Here is an 11128-nt window from a genome sequence, read left to right as displayed (position 1 = left end):
TGCCACAGAATTTGTTTGTGGCTGCCATTTGGGTCTATTTGTGAAGATTAATATACTGATGATTGCTGAGTAGCTTCAGGGTTACAGGAGGAAGGCAGGAATATCGTGTTGGAATAAAAATCAGTCGTGGTTGAGTGGTGGAGCAGACCAGATGGATTGAATCACCTAATTCTGTTCCTGTGTCTTATGTCTTACCGTGAGTGAATGATGGATCCTTCTAATCCCGTATCGTCTGTGACACGTGAGGGACAATAAAAGATTGTTCACTGAGATCATTATATTTGCCTTCAATGTTTAAATTTCAGTGAGTTTTGTTCCTAGTAACATTAAGCTGATATGTTTGGTCCTCCTTTTCATTGTTAACGTGCTTCATTATCTTTTATGTTAAAGTTAGACCTGCAGTGAGAGATTTATTGGAAACAAACCACAACTGAAGACGTGGGAACAGCAACAAGTGAACCAGCCCGAGGACTGAGAGCACCGACTGGAGAGAACCCATCTGACTCGGAGATTCCAGTGATTCAATCAGGAGAAAGTTGGTGAGTGTCATTACTCAAACACTGGTCCTTTACACATTACATACCTGTGCAAAGGAAGGTACAAAATAGTTGGGAGTGAGACAGAATGTGCCCAGAAGAACCAGTTATGCTTCTGTCAGACCCAGTAGTGAAGAAGACCCCCCCCAATATTCCCTTTAAACTTTTCGCCCTTAACCCATGTCGTCTGGGTTTTTTTCTCCCCTAGCCTCAGTGGAAAAAGCCTGCTTACATTCACTCTATCTATATCCATCATAATTTTATACACCTTTATCAAATCACCCCTCATACCCCTACGCTGCAGGGAATAAAGTCCTTTCTCTGTATCTCAGTTTCCCAAGTCCCGGCAACATCCTTGTAAACCTTCTCTGCACTCTTTCGACCTTATTAATATTCTTCCTGTAATTTGGTGACCAAAACTGCACACAATACTCCAAATTCCCCCTCACTAATGCAATATACAACATCACCATTACAGCCCAACTCGTATACTCAGTACTTTTATTTATAAAGGCTAATATACCAAAAGTTCTCTTTACTACCCTATCTACATGTGATGCCACTTTTAGGGAATTTTGTATCAGTATTCCTAGATCCCTCTGTTCTAGTGCACTCCTCAGTGCCCTACCATTTATCTTGTATATTCTGCTTTGGTTTGACCTTCCGAAGTGCAATACCTCACACTTGTCTGTATTAAATTCCATCTACCATTTTTCCAGCTGGTTCAGATCCCTCTCCAAGCTTTGAAAACCTTCCTCACTGTGCACTACACCTCCAATCTTTGTATCATCAACAAATTTGCTAAACCAATTTAACAAATCATTATCCAGATCATTGATACAGTTGACAAATAACAATGGACCCAGCACGATCCATGTGGCACATCATCAGTCACAGGCCTCCACTCAGAGTAGCAATCCTCCACTACCACTCTCTGACTTCTCCCATTCTCAATTCCCAATCAAATTTACTACCTCACCATGTATACCTCGTGGCTGAATCTTCCTAACTAACCTCTCATGCGGGACCTTGTCAAAGGCCTTACTGAGGTCCATGAAGACAACATCCACTGCCTTCCCTTCATCCACTTTCCTTGTAACCGCCTCGAAAATGTCTAATATATTTGTTAAAGTAGACCTACCATGCACAAAGCCGTGTTGACTCTCCCTAATACGTCCCTGTCTATGTAAATAATTGTCGATCCTATCTCTTAGTACTCCTTCCAATAATTTACCCATGACTGACATCAAACTTACCAGCCTATAATTTCCCAGTTTACTTTTAGAGCATGCTTTAAACAACAGAACAACATGACATTTAAATATATCTGTCAGGGTCCCTGCAATTTCAACATTAGTCTCCTTCAGGGTCCGAGGGAATACCCTGTCAGGTCCTGTTGATTTATCTACTCGCCTCAAGGTAGCAAGCACCTCCTCCTCTTCTATCTGTATAGGTTCCATGACCTCAATACTTGTTTGCCTTATTCCCATTGATTCCAAGCCAGTTTTCTTAGTAAATTCAGACACAAAAAAACCATTTAACATCTCCCCAATTTCTTTTGGTTCCATGCATAGTCGACCACTCTGATCTTCAAGAGGACCAATTTTATCCCTTAACTATCCTTTTGCTATTAATATACCTGTGGATGCTCTTACTATCCTTCACCTTGAATGCCAACGCTACCTCATGTCTTCTTTCAGCCCTCCTGATTCCTTACGTAAGTATTTTTTTGCACCTTTTATACTACTCAAGTACCTTCTTTGCTCCCTGTTTCTCATATATGCCATACATCTCTCTCTTCTTTATCAGAGTTCCAATATCCATCAAGAATCAAGGTTCCTTATTCTTATTCACCTTGCCTTTAATCCTGAGACTTTGTTCCCAGGGTGTCCTCGTGGGCCATCTGGAAATGATTTAAGCTGGTGACAACCCTGTTTTCCTCTGTGGGGTAACTCTCATGTGGAATCGGGCTAATGGTCGGACCTTCAACCAAGTGAGTCCAGTCTCTGCTGTTAGTCTGGCCAGTTTACTCTTCAGAGTGCCATTGGCTCTCTCCACTCTGCCAGCGGCCCGTGGGTGGTGTACACAGTGGAATTGTTGCTTGATAGCTAGTTTGTTACATACCCCTTCATTTACTTTCACCATAAAGTGTGGGCCATTGTTGAACTCAGCATCTCTGGCTTGCACCTGGGAATTATTTCCCGTAATAATACCTTCACAACAGTCACAGCAGTATTAATGGTAGTTGCTATAGCTTCAATCCATCAACTGAACAAATCTATAATAACTAAGCAGTATCTATCGCAATGTACTCTAGGCACCCCATATGGGACCACAGTTTTCACTCCTCCTCAGAGGCATCCCCCTGAGAAGAACAAAACTCGAGGTAGCTGTAGAGCGGTGAGTAAGTTGTTTACAAAGGTGGCATTACTAATGGGGTGGCAGGAGGAAGTCAGGAATCCCCACATTCCCAGAGAGCCCTGTAGTCATGTACCATTCCAAACGCATAACGGGAGTCTGTGTGAACGTTCCCACTTCTGTCTGTTGCTGGGATACAGGCACGAGTCAGAGCAAACAGCTCAGCCTTCTGGGCGGAGACAGCTGCTTCAAAAGAGGCCTGTTCAGTTACTTCACTGTCCGTTACTATCGCATCGTTTCCCTGCTGGATCCACAAAAGAGCTTCCATCCTCATAAAAAGATTCCTCAGGCTAGAGGGGGTATTGCTGAATGGATGGGAGAGTCTGTTCTTCTTTCCCAGTGATCCGGACGGGCTAGAGGGGGTATTGCAGAATGGCTGGGAGAGTCTGTCCTTCTTTCACTGTGATCCAGACGGGCTAGAGGGGGTATTGCAGAATGGATGGGAGAGTCTGTCCTTCTTTCACTGTGATCCAGATGGGCTAGAGGGGGTATTGCAGAATGGATGGGAGAGTCTGTCTTTCTTTCACTGTGATCCAGACGGGCTAGAGGTGGTATTGCAGAATGGCTGGGAGAGTCTGTCCTTCTTTCACTGTGATCCAGACGGGCTAGAGGTGGTATTGCAGAATGGATGGGAGAGTCTGTCCTTCTTTCACTGTGATCCAGATGGGCTAGAGGGTTGTATTGCAGAATGGATGGGAGAGTCTGTCCTTTCACAGTGATCCGGATGGGCTAGAGGGGGTATTGCAGAATGGATGGGAGAGTCTGTCCTTCTTTCACAGTGATCTGGATGGGCTAGAGGGGGTATTGCAGAATGGATGGGAGAGTCTGTCCTTCTTTCACTGTGATCCAGACAGGAGGGCTGACTTCATGGACTGCAATTGCCCAGAGATGGGGTACAACGTCTTGGGTTTGGTCAATATTAAAAGGATGTCTTACCAGATGTCCCGTTTTCACCTCAGACTCCTTCCCGTATCGGAGTTGGCCCGCGGCCAAATCTTGCCAGTCTCCCTCGGCTCTGGAGGCTTGTTTCGTCAGGGTGCAGGCAAGGAACCCTTAGCTCTTTGGCTTGAACCCAGGGCAAACCCACTGGTGGTATTGGGAACCACCAGTCCTGTCTGTCACCAAAAGAAATCTGGAACTTCGGCCGGAAATGCAGTACTGTCTCTTCCTTTAACCTCTCCTATCACCGTGACTGGGAACTTCTGTCCCTCGAGCTGGCCACTGGCAGAAGGGGTTTAAATGTACTGGAGTCCAGATAAAGTGCCCACCACTGGGTGGTCACGGGAAGCTATCAGTTGTTCACAGTTCCAGCGTGATATCCTTGTCCATGTATAGAATCTTGACTTCCAACGGACAGAGCAAGTCTCTCCCTACAAGATTTCACCCCCCGTCTGGTAATGACTGTAAATGAAACCTCACACTGGTTCCCCTGGAATTCCACCTGCAGTGGCTGGATACGTGAATACGTACGTTCCATGCCTTCGAACCCAGACAGAGTGATTGTAGCGTCTGATAGCTGGAATCCCTTTTGATAGTATTTCCTGATCGAGAGTGGTTTTGGTTGCCCCATATCAATCATAAACGGAATTGAAATTCCAGCAACTGTCAATATTACATTGGGCTCTTCCTGAGGGATGATACTCACAGTAGGAAACATCTTTGCTTGTCAATTTCTAAACGGGTTGTTGTCCCCACCTGTCCCTTGGTAGGTTTTGGATCCCATTTCTGATCCCAAGATATAGCCCGTTCGCATCCTTCTTTCCGCTGAACATGTTCACTTTAAATATTAGTTCATTTCGGGGTTGATCAGGAATCGAAAATCAAGTTCCAATAATATGTCAAAGCTCGTCGCATCCGATTTCGGTCATTGTCAGGCCAATCCATATTATCTGTTTTAATCATGTTGGCTTAGTTGGTAAGTTTTGGAGCAGTAGGGCATTAAACTGCGGGGACAGATTCCCATTAATAAAAGGCTTGGTCTCCTGTGAAAGTGCCATAGCAGGCCACAAATCACTGCCAATAGTCTAGTCCTGATTCCCCAGGGTTAGGTTTGCATTCAGGTACTTTAGTGATGTTTACAGGTTGCTGGAGAGCCCTTTCCAAGGCTTGAATAATCTGGTCTGTCCATTCATTCTCAGTATGGTTTCCAGCCTGTAACTCCTGATAGGATTGGTATCTCAATTCTGCCTTCCATTTCCACCCTTCATCAGCTGAGAGAATCATGCAGCAGAGACTGAATAAATCTTGTGGAGTCGCATTAGACATTTGTATAGTACTGTGGACACACTGAGCAAACTGTGCTGGTTTTTCTTTTCTATCTGGGGCCTGATTCATGATCATTACCGTTTCTTGAGGCTTCCAGGGAGCATACACAGGAATCACTGAGGGCTGTCCCTCCTCCTCCTCATGGATTGGGCAGCATTTGGGTGGGCAGTTGTCTTTGTGGAGCCACTAACTCTGGGGATTTATTGGATTCTTCCCTCCCTGTCTCGGAATAATCTTCGGTATTCCCTTTTGGGATCTCAGGGTGTTGAGACATCCCCTTCCCTGTGCCACTGTTTTACCTGAGCGGCCACCGTATCTGGGTACTGGGAGGATTGGGGTTCGGGGGCACTGGGTGAACTTGGCCGCTGGTAAGGTAGGAGAGGTACGGTGGGTGCCCACTCCTCATCACGGTCACTGTCCTCAAACAGGGTCGGTATGACAGACATGTGTTTGGGATCCCTTCTTTCCCTGTAAGTTCGAACTTTAGACTGATATTCCTGCCCTTCTCTCCTATCTGGACCAACCTCGGTTTGCTTACGTTGTTTCTCCTGCTCTTGATTTTGGTGCCCATCCACCCATTCACGCTCCACTTTTAGCATCTCCAACCTTTGGCGTTCCTTCTGCAGTACATACCTCTATCCCTTTCTCACATGCATTATTCCTCCAACTTGCTGATAATATACTGTTCCACTTTACATCTTCATTCAGCCCATCTGCTCAGCACTCCCTGTATTGGGATCATGTTTGTGACTCCAAATGTTGAAGTTGAATCAAACTCGGCAGACCAGCTTCTTATCATCACCACAGTTCATTTTCCAGCAGGAGTTTGAGACCATGTTGTTAAAGGGAAGGCACATAAGCACTGCCACCATCTGACAAGTGGACTGACTTAGTCAGGTTACAGCCATATTATTTATACATAGTAAGCCCCATACATTCCTATTGCAAGATGTTATTTGAACTGGTATGCCCACCAAGTCTGTTGGCTCCAAACTTAATTAGATAAGAGAGTTTGCTAAATGAAGGTTTTAATTACAGATGGATATACTGTCCAGTCCTTATCAGTTACTCCCTTTGCAAGGCCCTGACTTAATTACAAACAGATGTTTATTCCTGTCCTTATCAGTGAGTCCTCCTCCCTTTACTCAAAAGAGGGTACAATGTATAATGTTATCAACTAACGAGGGTACTGTGTATAATGGTATCATCTCTCAGTGTGTCACTCTGCAAGCCACAGAGAACTGGTTATGAACCTGTCCTGGCTAACCACTGAAGACAGTGTTTGCTTCGGTTCAAATTTTCCTATTCAGACCCAATTATTTCTTTAGCCAGAGGTTACATAGGTTCAAAATGATTGTTTTTACATATATCCTTAATTCAGTAGGAGGGTTCAGGGGAAATGTTTTTGTCCAATATAGAAACTGGTGACACCTGTGTGTATTGTGGCGATGAAAAGTTGCTGTAGAATTTACAAGTGGGAAGAAGTGGAGTGATATTTGGAAATCTGACTTTTTGAAGTGTAATTGAGCAAGCAAACCACTTATGGACAATGTGCAAAAGCTCTGGTAAGAAAGTCCTTCATTACCTGTTACAAGCCTGCTGCATAGGTTGTGTGAGAGTGCAGATGAACTCGATTGAGCCCAGAGAACATCATAGTTCTTATTGACAGTGATTTGCTAGCTGTTAAAATGAGTACCTCACTATATAAAAATCACTGTGCACATGTTGTCACTTGGTAAAATTAAGCACAGTACATGATATATGTGTACACTGGTCATTAGAAATTAGAGGGGGTATTGGAGGGAAGGTGCAGAGACCGCCAGTGTCCCTGATGCTCTCACCTACAAGCTGTGCATCCAGCTGCAGCTTGTAGCCCTGAACTTGAAGGAGCTGGGACTTGAAATTGATGAATTCTCGATCAGCTGGGAGTCAGAGGGGGTGATAGATGTGACATGAAGAGAGGTGAGTTACACCCAAGGTGCAGGACACAGGAAACTGGGTGGCAGTCGGGCAGGTGAATGAGGTTAAAAGGCCATCGAAGTGTATTCTTGTTGCTATCCAACACAACAGCAGGTGGATGACTTTAGAAACTGTTGGGGTGATTACCTGGCAGTGGAAAGTCAAATAAGTGATAGGGAATTCATTAGTTATGGGAATTGAACAAGAAGGGGTCTAATATCCTAGTATTAAGGCTTGCTCGAGCTAGTGTGGTCAGAGGGTGAAGTGGATAAAATAAGTTGTTGGGGGAATGGGAGCCAGAGTGACAGAACGGATAGTGGAGAGGCTGAATTGTGTCGAATTGAATTGACTTTATTACATACATACTTCATACACGTGAAGAGTAAATATCTTTACGTTACTCTCCATCTAAATGTGCAATGTGTAATTTATAGTAACTTATAATATATTGTTTATACATAGAACAGTCAATATAAAATCAACATGCAATTGTATCGGCATGAATTAATCATTCTGATGCCCTGGTGGAAAATGACGTCACAAAGCCTATTAGTCCTTTTGTTGTGGTATTGTTTCCTGGATGGTGGCAGTAGGAACAGTTTGTGGTTGTGGTGAATTGGGTCCCCAATATCCTTTGGGCCCTCTTTACACACCTGTTTCTGTAAATCTGAATAGTGGGAAGTTCACATCTACAGATGCACTGGGCTGTCTGCACCACTCTCTGCAGGGTCCTGCGATTGAGGGAAGTACAGTTCCCATACCAGGCAGTGCTGCACCCAGTCAGCATGCTCTCTATTGTCTCTCTGAAGAAAGTTCTTAGGATTTGGGGCCCATACCAAGCAACTTCAACCATCTGAGGAGAAAGAGGTGCTGCTGTGCTCTTTTCAAAACACAGCCGGTATGTACAGAGCATTTGAGATCCTTGGTGATGTTTATGCTGAGGATCTTAAAGCTGTTCACCCTCTCAACCCCAGATCTATTGATATCAATAGGGGTTAGCCTGTCTCCATTCCTCCTGTAGTACAGAATCAGCTCCTTTGTTTTTGTGACAACGAGGGAGAGTTTGTTTTCTTGACACCAGTCAGATGTTGTTCACACCTCAGATATCGATCACTCAGCTCCTGAATTGCTCCCAGAGACTCCAGCCATTGCTGCTCTGTTGTCACTCCTATCTTTTCCCTTCCAAACAAGTTTGGCCTGCTTCTCTGTCACAGAAACATGGGGGAGTTCAGTACGGAAACAGGCTATTTGGGCCAGCTAGTCAATGTTAAAAAAACATTTAAGGTATCTATTGCAACTACCTGACTGGGACCATCGCCCCCCATACCCCTACCATCCAGGCTCCCATCCAAACTTCTTTCAAATGGTGAAACTGAGCTCACATGCACCCCTTGTGCTGACATCTCATGCCACGCGCTCACGACCAATTCAGTGAAGAGCTTTTCCATGTGCTCCCATTAAATGTTCACCTTCCCCGCTTACCCATGCCCTCTAGTTGTCATCCCACCCAACCTCAGTGGAAAAAGCTGCTTGCATTTACCCTATCTATACCCTCATAATTATGTATACTTCCAACAAATTCTCAAAGCAATGTGTAATTACCTTGTTTATGTTTAGTTCATTTTTTAGGTGTATAAGAATATGAGGGGCATTGATCGTGTAGATAGCCAGAGGTTTTATTCCCAGGACTGAAATGGCTAACATGAGGGGGCATAGATTTAAGGTGCTTGGAAATAAATACTGAGGGGATGCCAAGGGTACGTTTGTTACACAGGTAGTGGTGGGTTCGTGCAATACACTGCCGGCTATTTGTGTGAGAGTGTTTCAGTTACTGTGGGGCCAGGAACCCATGCAGCTCAGTGGGAACAGGGAATAATAACAATGGAGAGAGAGTCAAACTGAGGCAGGTCACAGATTGGAGGTGGCAGAAATGCCCCATTCTTTTACAGACAGGTCGAGCATCAGAGAGTTTGATGGTCATTCCAGCACTGTGCCCAGTTAGAAGATGATTTCTCTCTCCAACTTGGGTTGAACTTCACTGTAACTGTGTGATTCCAGATCACATCTTGACAACTCATGTAATTTCATCTGAAATGTTGTTCTACACCCATTGATGGATTTTGTAAATCTTTTTACAGGTTAAAAAATGACAAGGAATTTGTCTACAGGAATCTCAAACAGAACATACCAGTTTTGCTGTCTCTATCCAGATATTTAAGAAGTGGAGCAAGGGATTCACTCGATCATCCTTCCCGCTCAGACTGTGGGGAGGGATTCACTCGATTATCATTCCCGCTCAGACTGTGGGGAGGGATTCACTCGGTCATCCTTCCCACTCAGACTGTGGGGAGGGATTCACTCGATCATCTGACCAACTGGCATGCCCGTTATTTTGCAGAGGGTAGATGCCATTCATCTGCTCAGACAGTGGCAATGGATTCACGCGGACATTTTAACTGAAGGTGTATCAGCAAGTTCACACTAGGACAAGGCCATTCACCTATTCTGTGTGTGAGAAGGGATTTAGTCAGCGTTCCCACCTGTGGACACACCAGTCAGTTCACACTGGGCAGAAGTTGCTCATCTGTTGAATTTGTGGGGAAAGATTCACTCGGTCATCTGACATAATGGCTCAACAGCGAGTTGACACTGGGGAGCAGCCGTTCACCTGCTCAGACTGTGGGAAGGGATTCACGTTGTCAGCTCATCTGCAAGCACACCAGTCATTTCACACTGGGGAGAGGTCACTCACCTGCTCAGACTGTGGGAAAAGATTCACTTCATCATCTCAACTTAAGATACATCAGCGAGTTCACACTGGGGAGAGGCCGTTCACTTGCTCAGTCTGTGGGAAGAGATTCACTCGGTCATCTGACCTAATGTCTCACCAGCGAGTTCACACTGGGGAGAGGCCGTTCACCTGCTTGGACTGTGGGAAAGGATTCACTCAGTCATCAGCACTGAAGGTACACCAGCGAGTTCACACTGGGGAGCGGCCGTTCACCTGTTCGGACTGCGGGAAGGGATTCAGTTGCTCATTTAAACTGAAGGTACATCAACGAGTTCACACTGGGGAGCGGCCGTTCACCCGCTTGGACTGTGGGAAGGGATTCACTTGCTCATCTAAACTGAAGGTACATCAACGAGTTCACACTGGAGAGACGCCATTCACGTGCTCAGACTGTGGGAAGCGATTCACTCGGTCATCTCACCTAATGTCTCACCTGCGAGTTCACACTGGGGAGAGGCCATTCACCTGCTCATACTGTGGGGAATCATTCACTAGGTCATCTGACCTAATGTCTCACCAGCGAGTTCACACTGGAGAGAGGCCGTTCACTTGCTCAGACTGTGGGAAGGGATTCACTCGGTCATCTGAACTGAAGATACATCAGAGAGTTCACACTGGAGAGAGGCCATTCACCTGTTCAGACTGTGGGAAAGGATTCACTCGGTCATCTAAACTGAAGGTACATCAGAGAGTTCACACTGGAGAGAGGCCGTACACATGCTCAGACTGTGGGAAAGGATTCACACAGTCATCCTCCCTAATTGCACACCAGCGAGTACACACTGGAGAGCGGCCGTTCACCTGCTTGGACTGTGGGAAGAGATTCACTCGGTCATCCCATCTGAAGATACATCAGCGAGTTCACACTGGAGAGAGGCCGTTCACCTGCTCAGACTGTGGGAAGGGATTTACTCTGTCATCCACCCTAATGACACACCAGGCAGTTCACACTGGGGAGCGGCCGTTCACTTGCTTGGACTGTGGGAAGGGATTCACTCGGTCATCTGAACTGAAGATACATCAGCGAGTTCACACTGGAGAGAGGCCGTTCACCTGCTCAGACTGTGGGAAGGGATTCACTCGGTCATCTCAACTACGGAGACACCAGCGAGTTCACACTGGGTAGAGTCTGATCACCTGCACAGACTTTGGGAAGAGA

At 45.6% G+C, this 11128-nt stretch overlaps 1 long non-coding RNA gene across 1 annotated transcript; it reads left to right on the top strand.

The window, feature by feature from the left end:
• LOC132388838 (uncharacterized) lies at positions 1-9636 on the top strand. The gene is made up of 3 exons (XR_009510355.1): positions 1-539; positions 2854-2936; positions 9317-9636. It is a non-coding gene; the product is annotated as an uncharacterized LOC132388838 (long non-coding RNA).
• The last annotated feature ends 1492 nt before the right edge of the window (positions 9637-11128 follow it).

This window comes from Hypanus sabinus, unplaced genomic scaffold (genome assembly GCF_030144855.1).
Source record: "Hypanus sabinus isolate sHypSab1 unplaced genomic scaffold, sHypSab1.hap1 scaffold_423, whole genome shotgun sequence".
Lineage (NCBI taxonomy): Eukaryota > Metazoa > Chordata > Chondrichthyes > Myliobatiformes > Dasyatidae > Hypanus > Hypanus sabinus.
This window is presented reverse-complemented; position numbering and strand designations above follow the sequence as displayed.